Below are 17,869 nucleotides of genomic sequence, written 5' to 3'. Positions count from 1 at the left end.
AGCGCCTTGGGGGTTGTAGATTAGAAGGCACTGTACAAAAAGAGGCCATTTACCATTTATTTACATAGAGCCTTTTAGTTCTAAAACCGCCCTTGGAATTGGCTGCAAATCTGAATCTGTGGATACTTCAAACAAGTTAAAGCTCAATTTAAGTGACTTGGAGGGAAAAAATATGTTTAGCTAATAAACATATGAGTGACCTTTGCTGCTCTTGATGGGCTGTGAATAGGATGAATGAATGATTTATTTGTTTCGGACAGACAGATTACATGAATTATAAAAGTCACTGTACACAGTGTTGAATTATTTCTGAATACTGTGAGAACAAACGACTAATATAATTACAGTTTTCTGAAAGGTAGTGGGAAGAAGATAATTTATGTAATCCCACCCCTTTTTCTACTACATGATTTATTTTTCTACTCTTTAAATGAGCAAAGTAATACATCGTACATCACAGTAACAATATAAAGTTTACAATGTTACCAATTAAATCTTAATAATTCTAAATAGTAACTTTAGTACCCATTGATCTTAGTCTATTGTCTCATAGAGGGACAATAAATGTTTTTTTTCTATTCTATTCTAATCTATTTTATACTTATCTACACTAACCTATAAAAAAGAAGAAATATAATAAAGGTAATGCATATGTAGTGAACCTGGGTAGGCTCTGTCAATTATGTAGAGTACTGGTTTAGGCTCTTTTATGAAAGAGGAACCATTCTACATATTAATTTGAGATATTAATTTTGCTAAATTAATAACCAAATTTTATAGTTTTAAGAAGACTCAAAGGTTGTTTTCATCGATAAACTGTCGATAATATCCGTGGGTCTGTGTTTCAGTTCAATGAAGAAACAAGTTTGAAAGTTAAAAGTTTTAATTCTTCAAATTTAACTAATGATTTTGAAATGACAAGCATAGGAAACAACAATCAACATTGGCAACTTTGTTGAACAATCTTTAACAGTTGATATTGTAAGCTTGCACAAATAGACCTTGTGTTGAATGTGTGAAAATTGGAAATGATGAGATGAATGCGTGTGTGCATCTGATTTTAATTCAGGAAGAAACAGGTGTCTGAGTGAAAAGTGATGGTTTGAATAAACTTAGGTTTCGTTGGAAAAGATGCATCAAACGCTATCTCTCGTGGACTGCCTCACCGTATTCGGACCCTCTTTTAGACCCGGGACGTCAAAGGACGATGTTTCATCCTGGGGTGACACCTTGGCTGGCAGAGAAGACGAAGGTGTGCTGCGACGCTCCGGTCCAGAGATGACCTCGGTACACGTGATGATGAAGCGTTTGCAGATGCGCTTTCTTAAGTTTAATTTACTCAGAAAATCAAAGACTCTGGACGAGTCTGCGTTAGCGGTTGCAATTCAGCTATTCCTGTCTGGCTTGGCAGGAATAGCTTGAGGGGAGGGAGAAAGGAGCCGCAGCTCCGTTCCCCGTTGGCGTTGTTCACAAGTCCTCCCTCTTTCGTTGTCAAACACCGAACTGAATCATGAACTGAAACTTACCAAAAGCCTTTCTCTTCTCAAAGCAAAACTTGTGCGTCAGAGCAAATGTGTTTTGGAGTTTACTGTGAGAGAGTGTGTGTGTGTGTGAAGGTCATTATAACATCTTCAAACATTATTTAATTAAGCATTGATTCATTAGTTATTATGATTACCCAAAGCATAATAAGCATTAATTTGATTAAAACACATTTATAATGAGCAAAGTGATCAAATGATTATTTAACATTTTAAAATAAAGGAAAGGAAGTTTAAGACTTTGTTATGTTATGACTAGCTTTTCCATGAGAACACATCTTCTGGCACTGCAGGTGTTCAGATGTTATGGTTTCTCCCAGACTCGCTGGCGTTCAGGTCTTAATCTGTGGGTGAAAGTTCTCAGCGACCCAGCTTTGACCCAGCCGAGTCAAATGAAACCTTTGGCACAGAAAACCCATATTTCCTCACGTTACACATATTTTGTTCTGAGTCACAAAATTTTAGAGTGACCACATTAAGCACAGGTAACTTACTATTGACGTACATTCAAGACCCTTGCTCTGTATATTTTGACCATCCTATGTTTAACTAATGTATAACTTTTGAAATTGATGAATATTTTGACATTGTTTGTGGTGTGTGTGTCCAGGCTGTTCCACAGATTCACCCGATGTACGGAGACACAAAATCTTTAAAGAGTTCAATTTTTGGTTCTTTTTTATACATGGATAAGGTTTTTTCTTTACCTTGCTGGCGTTTCGTTTACGGCTGTAAACATCCTCAGAGCTGATGCTGATAGTGGCGTCACTTCCTACTCTGTTTATCCACGGGCAGCAGAGGGCAACAACGTCCTCTGCTGCCCACTCTCCCCTCTTCGATGATGCAGTCCCATGCACGATCCAATAAGAAAACTCCATCATCTCTGTTCACGGTCCCACATCCACGTCTCCTTATCTCTATACTATAGAGTCTATAGCTTCCTTTATCCATCTTTTGTATTTTCGGAGAGGGCAGAGCGGACACAGTGATGGAGGAGGTGAGTAGTGATTCGATGATGGCCGTGTAGAACTGGATCATTATCGTGGCTGGCATGCAGAGCTTCCTCAGTTGGCGCAAGAAGAACATCCTTTGCTGGGCTTTCCTGATGAGGGCATTGATGGACACCTCCCACTTGAGGTCATGGGTGATGGTGGACCCAACGAAAGTGACATCATCGAACCAGACATGGAAAAAACTGAAGGAAAATGGCTGTAAGTTCAGCAAACTTCCCACAGGAGGAAAGAACCACCATAAATCTGGTCATTTGGTAAGTAGCAGCTACTCATGGGAGAGGAGATTATGTGGTGATGTCACATATGCGACGTGCCAATTTCTAGTTTGTAGTCATGCTAATTACGAACTTTTACAAGCTAATAAATCTCAAAGTACGTGACTGGCATGGTCGAAACACCCATCATTACTTTTCACTTAAATTGCAGTACAACATGTGTGATCCAGGGCGTAAGGCAAAGCGGATTAGAAAATAGCATTTTTGCCCTATTTGCATTCATTTTTCTTCGTTCTTCCGGGGACCCATGAGGCTCCCTATTACTAAATTAGATTTAGTTCACTGTTTAAAGCATTAATGAGCTCAATATAATTATCCCTACAGTAGAAGATGTTGGTGTAACCTGCAAGGAGAATCAATTTTAGCATTTTTGTTACTTTGAATATGTCGCTTATGTAAATATTAAACAATGTTGGCCCCAGTACGGACCCTTGGGGAACCCCACCAGTAACTTCAAGTTAATCAGATGTATGCTGTCCCATTTTCACATACTGACTCCTTCCTGTTAGATACATTTTTATCCAATCCCCTGCAACTCCACAGATTACATATTTTTCCAATTTGCTGAGTAAAATTGAGTGATCAATTCAATCAAAAGCTTTTTTTCAGGTCAAGAAAGATTTTGACTGCAAACTATTTATGATCTATTGCATTCGTGATTTCTTCAGTTGCTTCGATTGTTGCCATTGATGTAGATCTTTTGGCCCTGAAGCCATACTGGCCTTCGTTTATTATGTGGTTTTTTCAAGGATTTTTGAAAACTGGAGTAACAAGGAAATTGGTCTATAATTTGTATAACTGTGCACGTCATTGTTTTTGTGAAGTGGTACAATTTTGGCAGTTTTCATCTTTTGTGGAAAACAACCATGTTGAAATGATAAATTACAGATGTAAGTTAGGGGCTTTATGTTAAACACAATCTTTTTCACCACATTGGAACTGGTGTCACGACAATCAGTGGATGATTTACTTTTAGATTTAAGAATAATATTCACCACTTTCTGCTCGTTTGTAGCTGAGAGAAAAAGTGATGATGGGTTTTGTATTATAGCTGAGTGAATTTTATCATTCCCATAGCCTGGGCTTCCAGCAGCCAACTCAGGACCGACGTTTACTAAATATTTATTACGTGTATTGACTACAGTGTAAACCTCACCTTCCTCATCATTAAAGAAATCTGAATATTGAGGCTTTGATGATCTTTGCTTAATTAAATTATTCAATGAGTTCCATGTTTCTCTCATGTTGTTACTATATGTTTTGTTTATAATATAGCTGTTTGCTGCTTCTTATGATGGAAGTTAATTTTTTTTATATGTTTTATATTTTTGCTCCATTTCTTTAGTTTTTTCTTTGATGAACAATTTATAGAATATTTTTCTTTTTACAAGCATTAATTATTCCCGTTGGTAGCCAAGGACTTTTCTTGGCTTTCGGTCTTATGCAGCATTCCTCTACGACAGTGGGTGTTAAACAGAGAGGTGAATACATCCAAAAACTTATTTTAGGCTGTGTCAACATTTATTTGATTGCAGACTTTATTTTAATTTTGATTTGCCAGCTTGTTATTCAGATTATCTATTGATACATCACTTAATATACGTTTTGAGGTGATCCCAGTATGATTTTTCATTTTTGTATTCTCCCAGACAAACAGGTACGTGATTAGTTATGTATATCATTTATGAACAGGCCATTAGTGATTTAGTTCTCAACAATGTTAGTAAAGATGTTATTGATAATTGTTGTACTATGTGATGTTATTCCACTTGGTTTTGTTATAGTTGGAAACAGAGACACAATGTACCTAAAATCAATAAAGTCATCAATTTTTTTGTTTGTAGGTCTATGTTGAACTCCCCACAGATTAATAAGGTTAATTAAGTAGTAGGGTGTTGAACTGGCTTTATTTGAATTCCTGTGAGCTAGTGTGTGTGTGTGTGTGTGTGTGTGTGTGTGTGTGTGTGTGTGTGTGTGTGTGTGTGTGTGTGTGTGTGTGTGTGTGTCACCTTAATTCTTAGTCGCCCTTTACTGAAGGCATTCAGCACCACCTTGTTTTACTCAGGTAGCAGATTCCTCAAAACCCACTGGGTAACAACAGCATCAGTGGTAGAAGCTGAATGCGCCGATACCTCACACTTCACACACACACACACAGCAGCCAGGCTTAAAGGTGCATCAGCAGCGGATGAATATTAACCCCTCATTCCATGGATGCATTTTCACTCACAACACCGGTGCACAGAACAGGTTTAATAGTGTGAGGAGTGCTTGCGACTGAAAGACCTTACTGAAAACATCTTAACATTTTAAGGTGTTTATTTATTTATTGTTCACTGAAAAAATCAAGTAGCTTTACTTGTTTTAATTAAAAATCTTTCACTCTGGTGTAAGAATGAACAAAGATTTTCAAATTAAAACCCAGAAAATAACACTAAATCAAAACACTGCAGCAAAGTTATGTGTAAACAATAAATTATGATGTGTGCTGTTTTTACTGCCCGGCCAAAAAAAAAGAGGTCATCACCAAAACGAGTTCACTCTAATATTTTGTCCAACTGCCTTTAGCTTAGATTATGGCACGCATTCGCCGTGGCATTTTTCGATAAGCTTCTGCGATATCACAAGATTTTTATCCATTCATTTTTGTACGGCCAGTGTATAAATTTTATATAAATTAAAAACATAAAAGAAATTTCTTGAACACACAGCAGTGAGTCCGACTATATATATATATATATAGTCGGACTCACCTCGACACATTGCATTGGCTCTGGAACCCGAGACCTGGAGAGGGGTTGGACACTCTACTTTGCTGGAGTTGCTCCGGGTGAGAGGCGGAGGGCTGGGGTTGGCTTTTTGTTAGCCCCGAGACTCTCTGCCTGTGTGTTGGGGTTTACCCCGGGGGACAAGAGGGTAGCTTCCTTGCGCCTTCGGGTCGGGGAACGGGTCCTGACTGTTGTTTGTGCTTATGGGCCAAATATCAGTTCAGAGTACCCACCCTTTTTGGAGTCCCTGGGACGAGTGCTAGATAGTACTCCATCAGGGGACTCCATTGTCCTGCTGGGGGACTTCAATGCTCACGTGGGCAATGACAGCTTGACCTGGAGGGGTGTGATTGGGAGGAACGGCCCACCTGATCAGAACTCGAGCGGTGTTTTGTTATTGGACTTCTGTGCAAGCCGCAGTTTGGCCATAACGAACACCATGTTCGAACATAAGGATGCCCACCGGTACACTTGGTACCAGGGCAGCCTAGGTCACAGGTCGATGATAGATTTTGTAGTCGTATCATCTGACCTGCGACCGTATGTTTTGGACACCCGAGTGAAGAGAGGGGCGGAGCTGTCAACTGATCACCACCTGGTGGTGAGTTGGATCAGATGGCAAGGGAACATGCCGCGTAGACCTGGCAGACCCAAACGCATAGTGAGGGTCTGCTGGGAACGCCTGGCAGAAGAACCTGTCAAGACGGTCTTCAACTCCCACCTCCGGCAGAGCTTTGACCACGTCCCGAGAGCAGTGGGGGACATTGAGTCCGAGTGGGCCTTGTTCCACTCTGCGATTGTCGAGGCGGCTGTTGCTAGCTGTGGCCGTAAGGTGGCCGGTGCCAGTCGTGGTGGCAACCCCCGTACCCGCTGGTGGACACCAGAGGTTCGGGGAGCCGTCAGGCTGAAGAAGGAGGCCTACAGGGCGTGGCTGGTCTGTGGGTCTCCGGAGGCAGCAGACAGGTACCGGATAGCCAAGCGGGGTGCAGCAGTGGCAGTTGCCGAGGCAAAATCTCGGGCGTGGGAGGAGTTTGGTGAGGCCATGGAGAAAGACTATCGATCGGCTCCAAAGAGGTTCTGGCAAACTGTCCGGCGCCTCAGGAGAGGAAGGCAGCAACTCGCTCACACTGTTTACAGTGGGGATGGGGAGCTGCTGACGTCAACTGAGGCTATAGTCGGACGGTGGAAGGAATACTTTGAGGAGCTCCTCAATCCCACCAATGCGCATTCCGAGGAGGAACCAGAGCTGGGAGGCCTGGGGATGGACTGTCCGATCTCGGGGGCAGAAGTTGCTGAGGTAGTCAAACAACTACACAGCGGCGGAGCCCCGGGGGCGGATGAGGTTCGTCCTGGGTATCTCAAGGCTATGGATGTTGTAGGGCTGTCATGGTTGACACGTCTCTACAACATTGCGTGGTCATCGGGGGCAGTTCCTAGGGAGTGGCAGACCGGGGTGGTGGTCCCCATCTTTAAGAAGGGTGACCTGAGGGTGTGTTCCAACTATAGGGGGATCACACTCCTCAGCCTCCCTGGAAAGGTCTACTCCAAGGTACTGGAGAGGAGGGTCCGATCGATAGTTGAATCTCAGATAGAGGAGGAGCAATGTGGTTTTCGTCCTGGCCGTGGAACTGTGGACCAGCTCTATACCCTTGCAAGGGTGATGGAGGGGGCATGGGAGTTTGCCCAACCAATCCACATGTGCTTTGTGGATTTGGAGAAGGCTTATGACCGTGTCCCCAGGGGCACCCTGTGGGGGACGCTCCAGGAGTATGGGGTGGGTGGCTTTCTGTTAAGGGCCATTCAGTCCCTTTACCAGAGGAGCGTGAGTTTGGTCCGCATAGCCGGTAGTAAGTCGGACCTGTTCCCAGTGAGGGTTGGACTCCGCCAGGGCTGCCCTTTGTCACCGGTTCTGTTCATCACTTTTATGGACAGAATTTCTAGACGCAGCCGTGGTGTGGAGTGTGTCGAGTTTGGTGGCAGGAGAATCTCGTCTCTGCTTTTTGCGGATGATGTGGTCCTCCTAGCTTCATCCAGCTCTGACCTTCAGCTCTTGCTGGGTAGGTTCGCGGCCGAATGTGAAGCGGCTGGGATGAGGATCAGCACCTCCAAATCTGAGACCATGGTTCTCGACCGGAAAAGGGTGGCTTGCCACCTCCAGGTCGGGGGAGAGGTCCTACCTCAAGTGGAGGAGTTTAAGTATCTCGGGGTCTTGTTCACGAGTGAGGGTAGGAGGGATCGGGAGATCGACAGGCGGATTGGTTCGGCATCTGCAGTGATGCGGACGCTGAGCCGATCTGTCGTGGGGAAGAGGGAGCTGAGCCAGAAAGCCAGGCTCTCGATTTACCGGTCGATCTACGTCCCAATCCTCACCTATGGTCATGAGCTTTGGGTAATGACCGAAAGAACGAGATCGCGGATACAAGCGGCCGAAATGAGTTTCCTCCGTAGGGTGGCCGGGCTCAGCCTTAGAGATAGGGTGAGGAGCTCGGACATTCGGGAGGGACTCGGAGTAGAACCGCTGCTCCTCCGGATCGAAAGGAGCCAGTTGAGGTGGTTTGGGCATCTGGTCAGGATGCCTCCTGGACGCCTCCCTGGGGAGGTGTTTCGGGCATGTCCTGCCGGCAGAAGGCCCCCGGGTCGACCCAGGACACGTTGGAGAAGTTACATCTCCAATCTGGTCCGGGAACGCCTTGGGGTCCTGCCGGAGGAGCTGGTGGACAAGGCCGGGGAGAGGACGGCCTGGAGCTCCCTAGTTGGGATGCTGCCCCCGCGACCCGGACCCGGATAAGCGGAGGAAGACGAGAGACGAGACGAGACGAGACACAGCAGTGATCAGGTGAAGTGTGTCACACACAAGCCACACGAGGGTTCAGGCAGAAGCAGACAATTCTCCAATTTTTGACAGATCATCAAAAAATACAGAATTATTGTTTTATTGCCCACCGTTCCTTTAAGGTCATTTAACAAGGGCTTAATAACTACCATTATGCTGTTTTCATCTATTTAGGATTGCAGTTATATAAATAAAAAACTGCTAACAGAACTCCATTGATTCAGTTCATTTTTTTAAACTGATCCCAGAGGTAAATTTACCAAATATATTATTTATCAATTAAATTATTTAAATAATACAAAAGAATATTTTAATATATTGGTATGTTAAAAGTCAATTCTAGTTAAATTTTATTTCATTTATGTAGATTATTTTTAAGACTCCTCACATGGAGTTTTGTCAGCTTCAGTGGATCCCAATCCCAAAATTTCAGTCAGTAGATTTATTAAGTAAATTATTGGACCTATCAGCCAAATACACTCTATTCTAAAACAATGCAATAGTCTAGGTGTCAGTTCCATATCTACTGATGGAATTCAACAGGCTTCTGACAAGCTCCATGTTTAAAAATGCAGCTTTAGATGTGAAACAGAAACACTCAGTATAAAGTTACATTTGGTTTTTGCAGCCGCTCTGTTTACATTCTAACGAGTGTTTCTTTATGATAAATTTAAGTCAAGTGTAAAAAGACTTTGCAACATAAACAAATTATCAGTATTACAAAAACTCAGTTAGCCATTGTTGGATATCTTTTTATTAACTGTTGTGCTTTTTATTAAAGTTATCGTGAGTGAGAGTTGTGTTTTTTCTTAGCATTAAAATCCATAGTAGGTAATTAAATTACAAATAGATCCCAATTCCTCTTGTTTTACCTGATATTAGAATGTGTCTCCATGCAAACCCATGCTGCTTGTCTTACTCGCTAAATACTAAAGCAAACAAATGCCCCCACCATTAATTCTCTGTGCAAATTTCTGCACAAAGCTGATTTTACACACTGGCATCCACATTAATCAGTATAGTCCAGTAACTGAGCCAGCCCTGATATTATCATTCAGGCCCGCTTCGACCCATTTATATAACCCTGAATTCACAATTCGTCACCAACGAGAAAGTGTTTTATTCTGCCTGTGTAATTGGCCAACATCATTATGCAAAACTAATGGCTAATAATCACCATGAGTCCCCAGTTGGGTACAGAACCCTGCCAAAAATGTAGTTTATCATTGTTTACGGTTTGGTCTGAGCAAATGGATCGCAGAGCATCCCCCGTGCTTTAGACTCCACCGGATCAAAGAGCAGCACGTCAGAACAAACTACTAAACAATAACACCACATCACACACAAGACCTCAAGTAAAGAGACAGTGTGTAGTTTTTACCTTTAATCTCTGGAAATATCCATCGAAGTATTGTTGAAAATGAATTAAATGATGCTCAGTTGTTGAAAAATATTGGCGGCTTTGTAACATATAATCATAAAAATTGAGATAGTTCCCTAAGTCTCTGGTCGACGCCATATTAGACGCCACATTTCCTTCTATGGGAGCCCACGAGTGAATCTAAAGGTGATGTCTTGGTCCCGCCCCGGTTGCCTAGGAGATACGTCATCAGGAACCAACAAGGCGTGTTCCAATGTTCATGTGCTACCTAAGCGTCTGTTCTCCATTTGTTAGCCGGTTAGCTAGCTGAGAAAGGATGCACACGAGTTGTAACCTGGCCTTGGTCAAAAATTTCCCAGAATGCAGCACGGTATTTTCAAAAGGCGGATCAGGAGCTGGCAGCTACTTCAGGGGCAAATTTCAAGTTTAAATGTAAGTCAGCTATTTGTAACTGATATCTGAAATTTTTTTTTATATCCAAAGCAGTTAGCTATGGTTGGTTAGTTGCTTAGTAGTTGCAGCTTTGGTGGCTAGCAGGTAGTAACTCACTTACATGTTTTATTTAAGCAGTATATACACAATTTAAAAAGCAAAAGGCTTGTTATGCATTTAAACTTATATGTAAAAAATATAACGTTACCTCTCATGCCACGTTACGTGACCGCCACGGAAGCCGCAGTCACATGATGCAAGTCTATTCCATTTAACAATTTTCTTTTACCAAGGAAGGACAGTGTCCTCATAAGCAAGGCACCTGGCCTTGCAAGACATCGCCTTGCGAGGCCAGGTGCCTTGACATTTAGAAACACCCTAAGTCTCTGGTCGACGCCATATTAGACGCCATATTTCCTTCTATGGGAGCCCATGAGGCCAAGATGCATTTACTGATTTGTAACAAACGGTTACAAAACTTTCACCATTCATAAACGTTGCTAGCTCTTACCTTCTCAGTGGCCTAGTGGTATGAGTGTCCACCCTGGAACTGGGATACTGGGGTTCAAATCTTGGTTGGGGCCTACCAAAGACTTTAAAAATGGACACCAATGCCTCCCTGCTTGACACAGCTTTAAGGGGTTGGATAGTTCCCAAATGCAGCCACTGCTGCAGCTCACCACTCCCCACGAGGATGGATGAAATTCTGAGAATGTGATGATGGCTAATGGGGCTTGACTTTAACTTCACTCATTGCCAGTGATGAAAGGAAGTCGATGTGCCCGTCATTTAGCTGGAGGTTCTGTTCCCAGGGATTTTTGACCCTAATGGCCATCCGTTGGTAAGGTCTTACTCGAACACAAAGATACCGTTTGCTTACAGTGATTTAGGTATGTACTGCCTCCCATCACCAGAGAAGATACACATCGTCACTTTGATGTATAGACTCTATATTAGATTAAATTTAAACTTTCACCCTTAGAATGCCGTCTTTTTGTTTATAAAAATGCTTTAAGTATGTAAAAGTTGGCTTACTCTGCACCTATAATACTTTATTTTTAGCCTGCAAGGTTTGTTGTTAGTTTACAGCTTGTCAAGAGTGATTTTCTTGTATGTCATGTCCGCATTCTTCAATCTATTCAATATAAATGGCTTTGCTGAACATTGTCCTGGCATGGAGAGATAAAAGCATTACCTCGTCCTGTCCCCTTTGCTCCTACTTATAAGATAAGAGAGGTCACATTGGCTGTGCGATTAGTTCAACAGCCTTTTATCTAAACGCTGGTTTCTGTTGGCTTGTTTCTGCACTGCTTGTACTTTGGACAAATGATGTTGCTTTTACCAACTGCCACTTCACATACTAAAAATTTGTTTACTCCGATTGTCTTCGTCTGAGACGAGGCTGCACTCTGTGCAGCGCTTTATCGTTTCATTGCATCGGTTGTCCGAAATTAAAAGTTTTCATTCTTTCATAGCCGCACTTATGCCTGTCATCGCTTCTCGCTGTGTGTCTGACAACTTATCCAAGCGGTTTTAAAAGGGTGCCGAAGGGAGATATTCGGTAAAGTGTCTTGGAAAACATTTAATTTCACGGACGTTTGAAAGAAAAAATTGTGGCCCCCGTCATCAACCCTTTTGTCTGCCCTGGCATGTCTGTTCCTCCCAGGATATATTAATCTGTCTGGCTGTTTTAGCTCAGTTCAATTCAGCGCAATCACTCTCTCTGTCTTTCTCACACACACACTTGGACACCATCGCTGCAAACACACATGTAAGTATGAAGATAGTATTGAAAACAGCTGAATCTTGGCGTGCACATCCTCTTTGTGGTGTCTTCTAAGGCTTCTTGCTGCATGTTCAGTCTGTCAATCCTGGCACAATCCTCGGTCTGGCATCACATCTGTGGCTTCTTCAAACATAAAGGCGTATTAATTATGTTGTGACTCAAACATCTTAATTCGTTGCTGTTCCTATTGGGGAGAAAAAGTACTGATTTCAGTTTATACCCATCTGAAATTTTTGAAATGCATCAAGAAATATGTGAGAATGCTGTTCATAGACTTTAGCTCAGCATTCAACACCATAATACCACAACAACTCATCTGTAAACTGGACAGACTGGGCCTCAGCACCTCCCTTTGCAGCTGGCTGCTGTATTTCCTCAGCCAGAGGCCACAAGTGGTGCGTGTGGGCAACAAGGTCTCAAACAGCATCACCCTGAGCACGGGGGCTCCACAAGGCTGTGTGCTCAGTCCTCTGCTCTTTACCCTGCTGACACATGACCGCACACCAACCTACAGCTCCAACCACCTTGTGAAGTTTGCGGATGACACAACGCTGGTGGGGCTCATCACCAAGGGCGATGAGACCCACTACAGGAAAGAGGTTGAGCTCCTGACCACTTGGTGCAGAGACAACAACCTCCAGCTAAATGTTAGTAAGACCAAGGAGATCATTGTCAACTTCCAGAGGCCACAACAACTACCCCCCATTGACCATTGACGGTGCTGCAGTGGAGAGAGTGAGCAGCACGAAGTTCATGGGGGTGCACATCAGGGAGGACCTCTCCTGGACCACCAACACAGCATCACTGGCCAAGAAAGCACAACAGCGCCTCTACTTCCTGCGCAAACTCAAGCGGGCAAGTGCTCCACCACCCATCCTGATCACATTCTACAGAGGAACTATTGAAAGCATCCTCTCCAGCTGTATCACTGTGTGGGGCGGTAGCTGCACTGACTATAACAGGAAAGCTCTACAGCGCATTGTGAGAACAGCTGAGAGGATAGTTGGTGCACCACTCCTCTCCCTGCAAGACATTTACACCACTCGCCTCACCCGCAAAGCCATCACAATTGTCAACGACGCCACCCACCCTGCGCACTGTCTGTTCAACCTCCTGACCTCTGGAAAGAGATACAGAAGTCTCCGCTCCCGCGCTACCAGGCTCACCAACAGCTTCATCCACCAGGCTGTGAGACTGCTGAACTCTCTTCCCTCACAGATCCCAGCCAGCAGAATCACCAGGGTGACAGGAGTATAGGATGACAGACTGGACACCCCCCCCCCCCACACACACACACACACACACACATATACATGCACATTATGCAAAAATGAAATAGTGGTTGAACCAAGAACGGGGTAAACATTTCTAATTGTAAACAACTGCCTCTGCATTGCAATTGCACACACCTGCTGCTATATGTTTTGTATATTATTAGCGATATTTACCTGTTTAATATTATCTTATTGTTAGGGATGTTTTTTGCTTTTGTTATTGTTGTGCATCTGCACTTTATGTTAATGTCAACGCATGGGGCAGTGTGAAACATAATTTCAATTCCTTTGTATGGCAAGCACATTCGAAGAAATTGACAAATAAAGTATTCTATTCTAAGAAATCTTGTGATTTCTGTCAAATCATGGCATCACCCTGTTTCTTTGAAACGAAGGGAAATTAGCCTTGCTGTTTGTTTGTTTTTAACCAAGAGTCACTGATGTTGAAGCTGCTATCTGCAGTTCAAACAGTCAATCCAAATGGACTTTGCAAGCTTGTAGTTTCTTGGGCCAAGCCATCTGGTTGGTCGCAGTCCTGGCTATGTGTTTCCGGCCATCGTTGAAGGCTGCAGGCTCTCTAGCCTTGAATTAATAATACCAAAGCAGCGTGTGCTCTTGTGAAATCAAGGCTTGTTTTTCTGGTGACTCTGTATTCTCACCCTGCAAGGGGAATTTCTCAGCACCACGAATGAAATCGAGGAAGTTTAATTAACTCTTGTTACGTCATTCTCCAAAAACACCAAAAACACACAGGAACGGCACTCTTGGCAGTGGCCAAGTCGTTTTAATCAAATAATTTGTCATCTGCAAAAATAATTTACTTAGTGACACCATTGCACAGCCCAACTGCACAGTCATTTGTTCTTTGAACTGATGGACGGTTTGCACTGTTCCTCTCTTAATGGCTCGTCTGATTTTTGAGGACGAGCTTGGCAGACATTTATCAGATGTGCAGTTGTGAGCTAACATGTAACGAGTAGGCAGGTCTGCCTCTTTAGTGGTCTGATTAAACAATGAACAATGATTACTCACTGAAAGGTCTGATTACCACCACGCGTACACAAAAACATCCTGTTGGAAAAACAAAACCCATCTGGAGCCTCTTTAGATTCTAGACTTTTTTTTCCACCTACTTCATTTTTCCTCCTGCTAACTTCTTTTTTATTTTTGTGCTTCAAGCAGATAATTTTCAGAAGAGCCAGCCTTGCTTCAAGATTTCTGTTTTCTTGCAAGTGTCGTTAAGAAGTGGGCGCACCATCCAAGGAGTCTTACCCTTAAACCTTTACATGTAACACATTTTTCTCAGCAGAGATTTCAAATTGCCATAAGTGCCGATAATAATGCTATATGAAATTAGCAAGTGGTCAAACATTTGCCCTGTTGTTTAAAATTATACGTTTTTAAATGTGACTATGATGTATTACACCCTGCCAAATGTGCCGAGGCTCTTGCGTATGAGGACATACATGTGTATGAAAAATAAGCCTTGTAAGGCAGAACAACGTCTTGTTTAAAAACCACTTTCATGCTTGTTCTTGTTGATAGCCTTCATCAGATTGCAAAAGATAAACAGTTCTGTGAATTTACCTCCTTTGTGTTTTTGGTTTCAGATTAGTAAATGAATGAACTTGCCACACCTGATTAATACCAGACCTGTAGAATTACAACATCACTTTGATCGGATCTTACTGGCATCCATGAGGGAGTTCCAAGGCTGAAACATTACAGCCATGTCCAAATCTAGGGGTAGCATTCCTGAGGACTTGTCCTACGCGGTCCACATAAGCCATGTCCTTCCTCAAGCGACAAGACCGAAAGTGATCAGCTCTGAATTTGGATGGTCTAGCCTTCATATTTATTGTCGCCCTTACCCCAGGTTATGTCTTGTCACCTAGCAACTGGGATGACGCTAAACAGAAGATACAACTAGGCTAAAGGGCAAAACACAAAGAAGTAAGGGACCTCACATTCTAGTCCATTTATGATTTTTCTTATTTTTTGACAAAAATATATTCAAAGAACAAATGCACAAGTGATAAAAAACTAAAAACACAATTGCTATCAAATTTTAAAGCAAGATATTAATGGACTTACATTTAAAGCTGCACAACATAGTCTTCATGTTGGGGGGGGGGGGGTAGTATGTGGCTTAGTAGGGGAGAGCATTGGAGAACCAGGGGGAGATCTGGTGGAAGGTTGTGGAAAGTTAAACCAGGGAGAGTGATGCAAAATCAAAATTTCAATAAATGTCAAAGTCCTTATTGCCAGCCATGATGGGCTTCAGTGCTCGCTGCATGTTGGATGGACTCTGGGGGTAACTAGGAGGATAGAGATCCAAGCAGGAATTGTCAGCCTTAAGGGTCGCCTATGAACAACCGAATCCTGCCAGAATCATGAGGAGGAGGAGTGGCCTGGGACTGATGATGAGAACCAGGAGGGAATTAGCAGCCTGGAGGCCTATTCCTGGTTACTCGCTCTCCTTCAGAACCGGGAGAAGGAGATGCCTGGGTCGGAGGAGGAGAGGAGAATCCAGCATAAATTGCCTGAACCCCTTCAAAGTAAACATAATTGCTACCTCTACGTGCAATTGTAGCAAAAAGTACCAGATTCAATCATTTCGTCAGTAGATAAAAAAACTGGATATTGGGTTGAAAGGTAGTTTTTTTTTTATTATAAATAATGTATCTTTAAAACTTTAATCCTGCTTCAGCTGCTACTTTTACATAAAATAAAATCTCCTTTTAGGCCAGCAATGAATCCTGGGATAGCCTTTACTGGTGAGGATACACCTGACATAGACCTGTCCTTGACATTCAGGAAAAAGGAGAAAGCGTTTGAGGATTAAGTGAGTGTCCTTCGAGCAGCCTTGTTGCTTTGCTAAGACAAAATTGTCCTTAAGATGCATACTCAGTAGAATTGCAGCCCCTGGATTTGGAACAGCCTACATCTGGTCTAGCATGGTAGTGGTAGAATGATGGTCTGGGGCTTCTTCAGAACCTGGACAGTGGCTGTCTGAACTGGCCATTCATGCTGGAAACTCGATCCAATATGGCTGAATTAAAACCTTAACTGTAAAGTAAAATAAAGAGAAACAAAATTCCTCCACAGTGATGTGAGAGACTCATTAATAATTGTCACTAAAGGGCACTACAAACAGTTATTAAGTTCAGGAGTAATTACTTTTTCTCAGGTTGGTTTGGATCAATGAAATCATTATTTGAAGACAGAATTTTGTGTTTTATTGGGAAACCTTTGTTTGATACCAAGATTGGCTTACTGATCTGACAAAAGAAGATAAAAATAGGTAATCTGTAAGGAGGAAAATACTTTTTTACAGCACTGTAACAGAAGGTTCTTATTTCTTTTAACGCACACGAAAGGAGAGATGGGAGAAGACGAAATAGGAATCAAGTAAACGATTCTCTGCAGAAAGATTTTCGGGTTCGGAGGTTGATAATATATCACAGAGCAGCACAATCTAATCAGGATTCCAGCTGGAGGTGTTGCTGTGACCCTGTGAAGAGACGCTGTCCTCCGCCTCATCATCAGGGAGGTTGGGAGAACAAAGGGGGAGGTAATTTTTTTGGCTCAGCCGAAACGAAAGTAATTTTCTTGGCTCGCCTAAAACAGTGCTGTTGATGTAATTAGCATTGTTCAGATACCATTCACAGAGCATACCTCAGGAATGGATGTGAACCCCACGTTTTAATCAGATAGCTGCACCGTAATCAGGAAGTAATCTTAATGACCTAAGCTAAATGCCAAACGATCGACGTGCTCCGTCCGTTTGCAGTTTGGTCACACCCCTTTGAGCCCAAGCGTCAGTAAAAACGGATCAAATCCGAGGCGGCAGCGACTGTCGGTTTCAGAGGTCATGCACATCTACAGAGGTTTTACCGTAAGCATGTAGGGGATCTGAGTGCTATTTTGTTTGTGAAATGTTTGACAGCTAGAAAATGCTCCATTGAGAAACCTGAAAATAAATATTTCAGATGGCTTGTGGCCAGTTTCTGTGAAGGCGTTTTTGACAAGTCTTTATCTGCACGTGCGTCCATTGTTTCTGATTGTTTTCTCCAGTTAACCATGTCACAGGAAAAATTATTAGCATTTTTTTTCTCATAAACTAAACTGAGTTTGAAAAATGAGTGAATATTTTATCTTCAGGGCCTCCTGCAAGTGATTAGATCCCACATAATTACTGCTCTTATGAAAGAAGCAGTCACCAGTGGGCGTGCACGGGCAAACTGGTCTAAAATCCATAGATAGAGTCAAACCTAAACAGGGTTTTTCAAAGAAGTCAGTCAAAATTTCAAATCGATATTCAGAGATATTCTCATTCTTCAGAAAAACTCTTGAGTGGGTTTAATCTACCCCAAATCCACAACTTTCATCTCATGTTGACACGAGTATTCCATCACCTCGGATAATTCAAGAAACACAAATCCCTGTTCAAACTGAAAAACTATTTAAAGGTGTGGTTTACTGAAAAACCATTTTTTTAAATGATCATTTCTGACTAAAATCAGTCACTGTGAGTTTATCATGCAGGCTGAACATGTAATCACC

General features: G+C 42.7%; 2 protein-coding genes across 4 annotated transcripts in view; one reads left to right on the top strand and one right to left on the bottom strand.

The window, feature by feature from the left end:
- furinb (furin (paired basic amino acid cleaving enzyme) b) overlaps positions 1–17,869 on the top strand; it is a 168,334-nt gene that overhangs the window by 121,600 nt on the left and 28,865 nt on the right. The window lies entirely within an intron of this gene.
- accs (1-aminocyclopropane-1-carboxylate synthase homolog (Arabidopsis)(non-functional)) overlaps positions 1–17,869 on the bottom strand; it is a 160,752-nt gene that overhangs the window by 136,039 nt on the left and 6,844 nt on the right. The gene's annotated exons all lie outside the window — the stretch shown is intronic.

This window comes from Nothobranchius furzeri, chromosome 4 (assembly GCF_043380555.1).
Source record: "Nothobranchius furzeri strain GRZ-AD chromosome 4, NfurGRZ-RIMD1, whole genome shotgun sequence".
NCBI classification, from domain to species: domain Eukaryota; kingdom Metazoa; phylum Chordata; class Actinopteri; order Cyprinodontiformes; family Nothobranchiidae; genus Nothobranchius; species Nothobranchius furzeri.
This window is presented reverse-complemented; position numbering and strand designations above follow the sequence as displayed.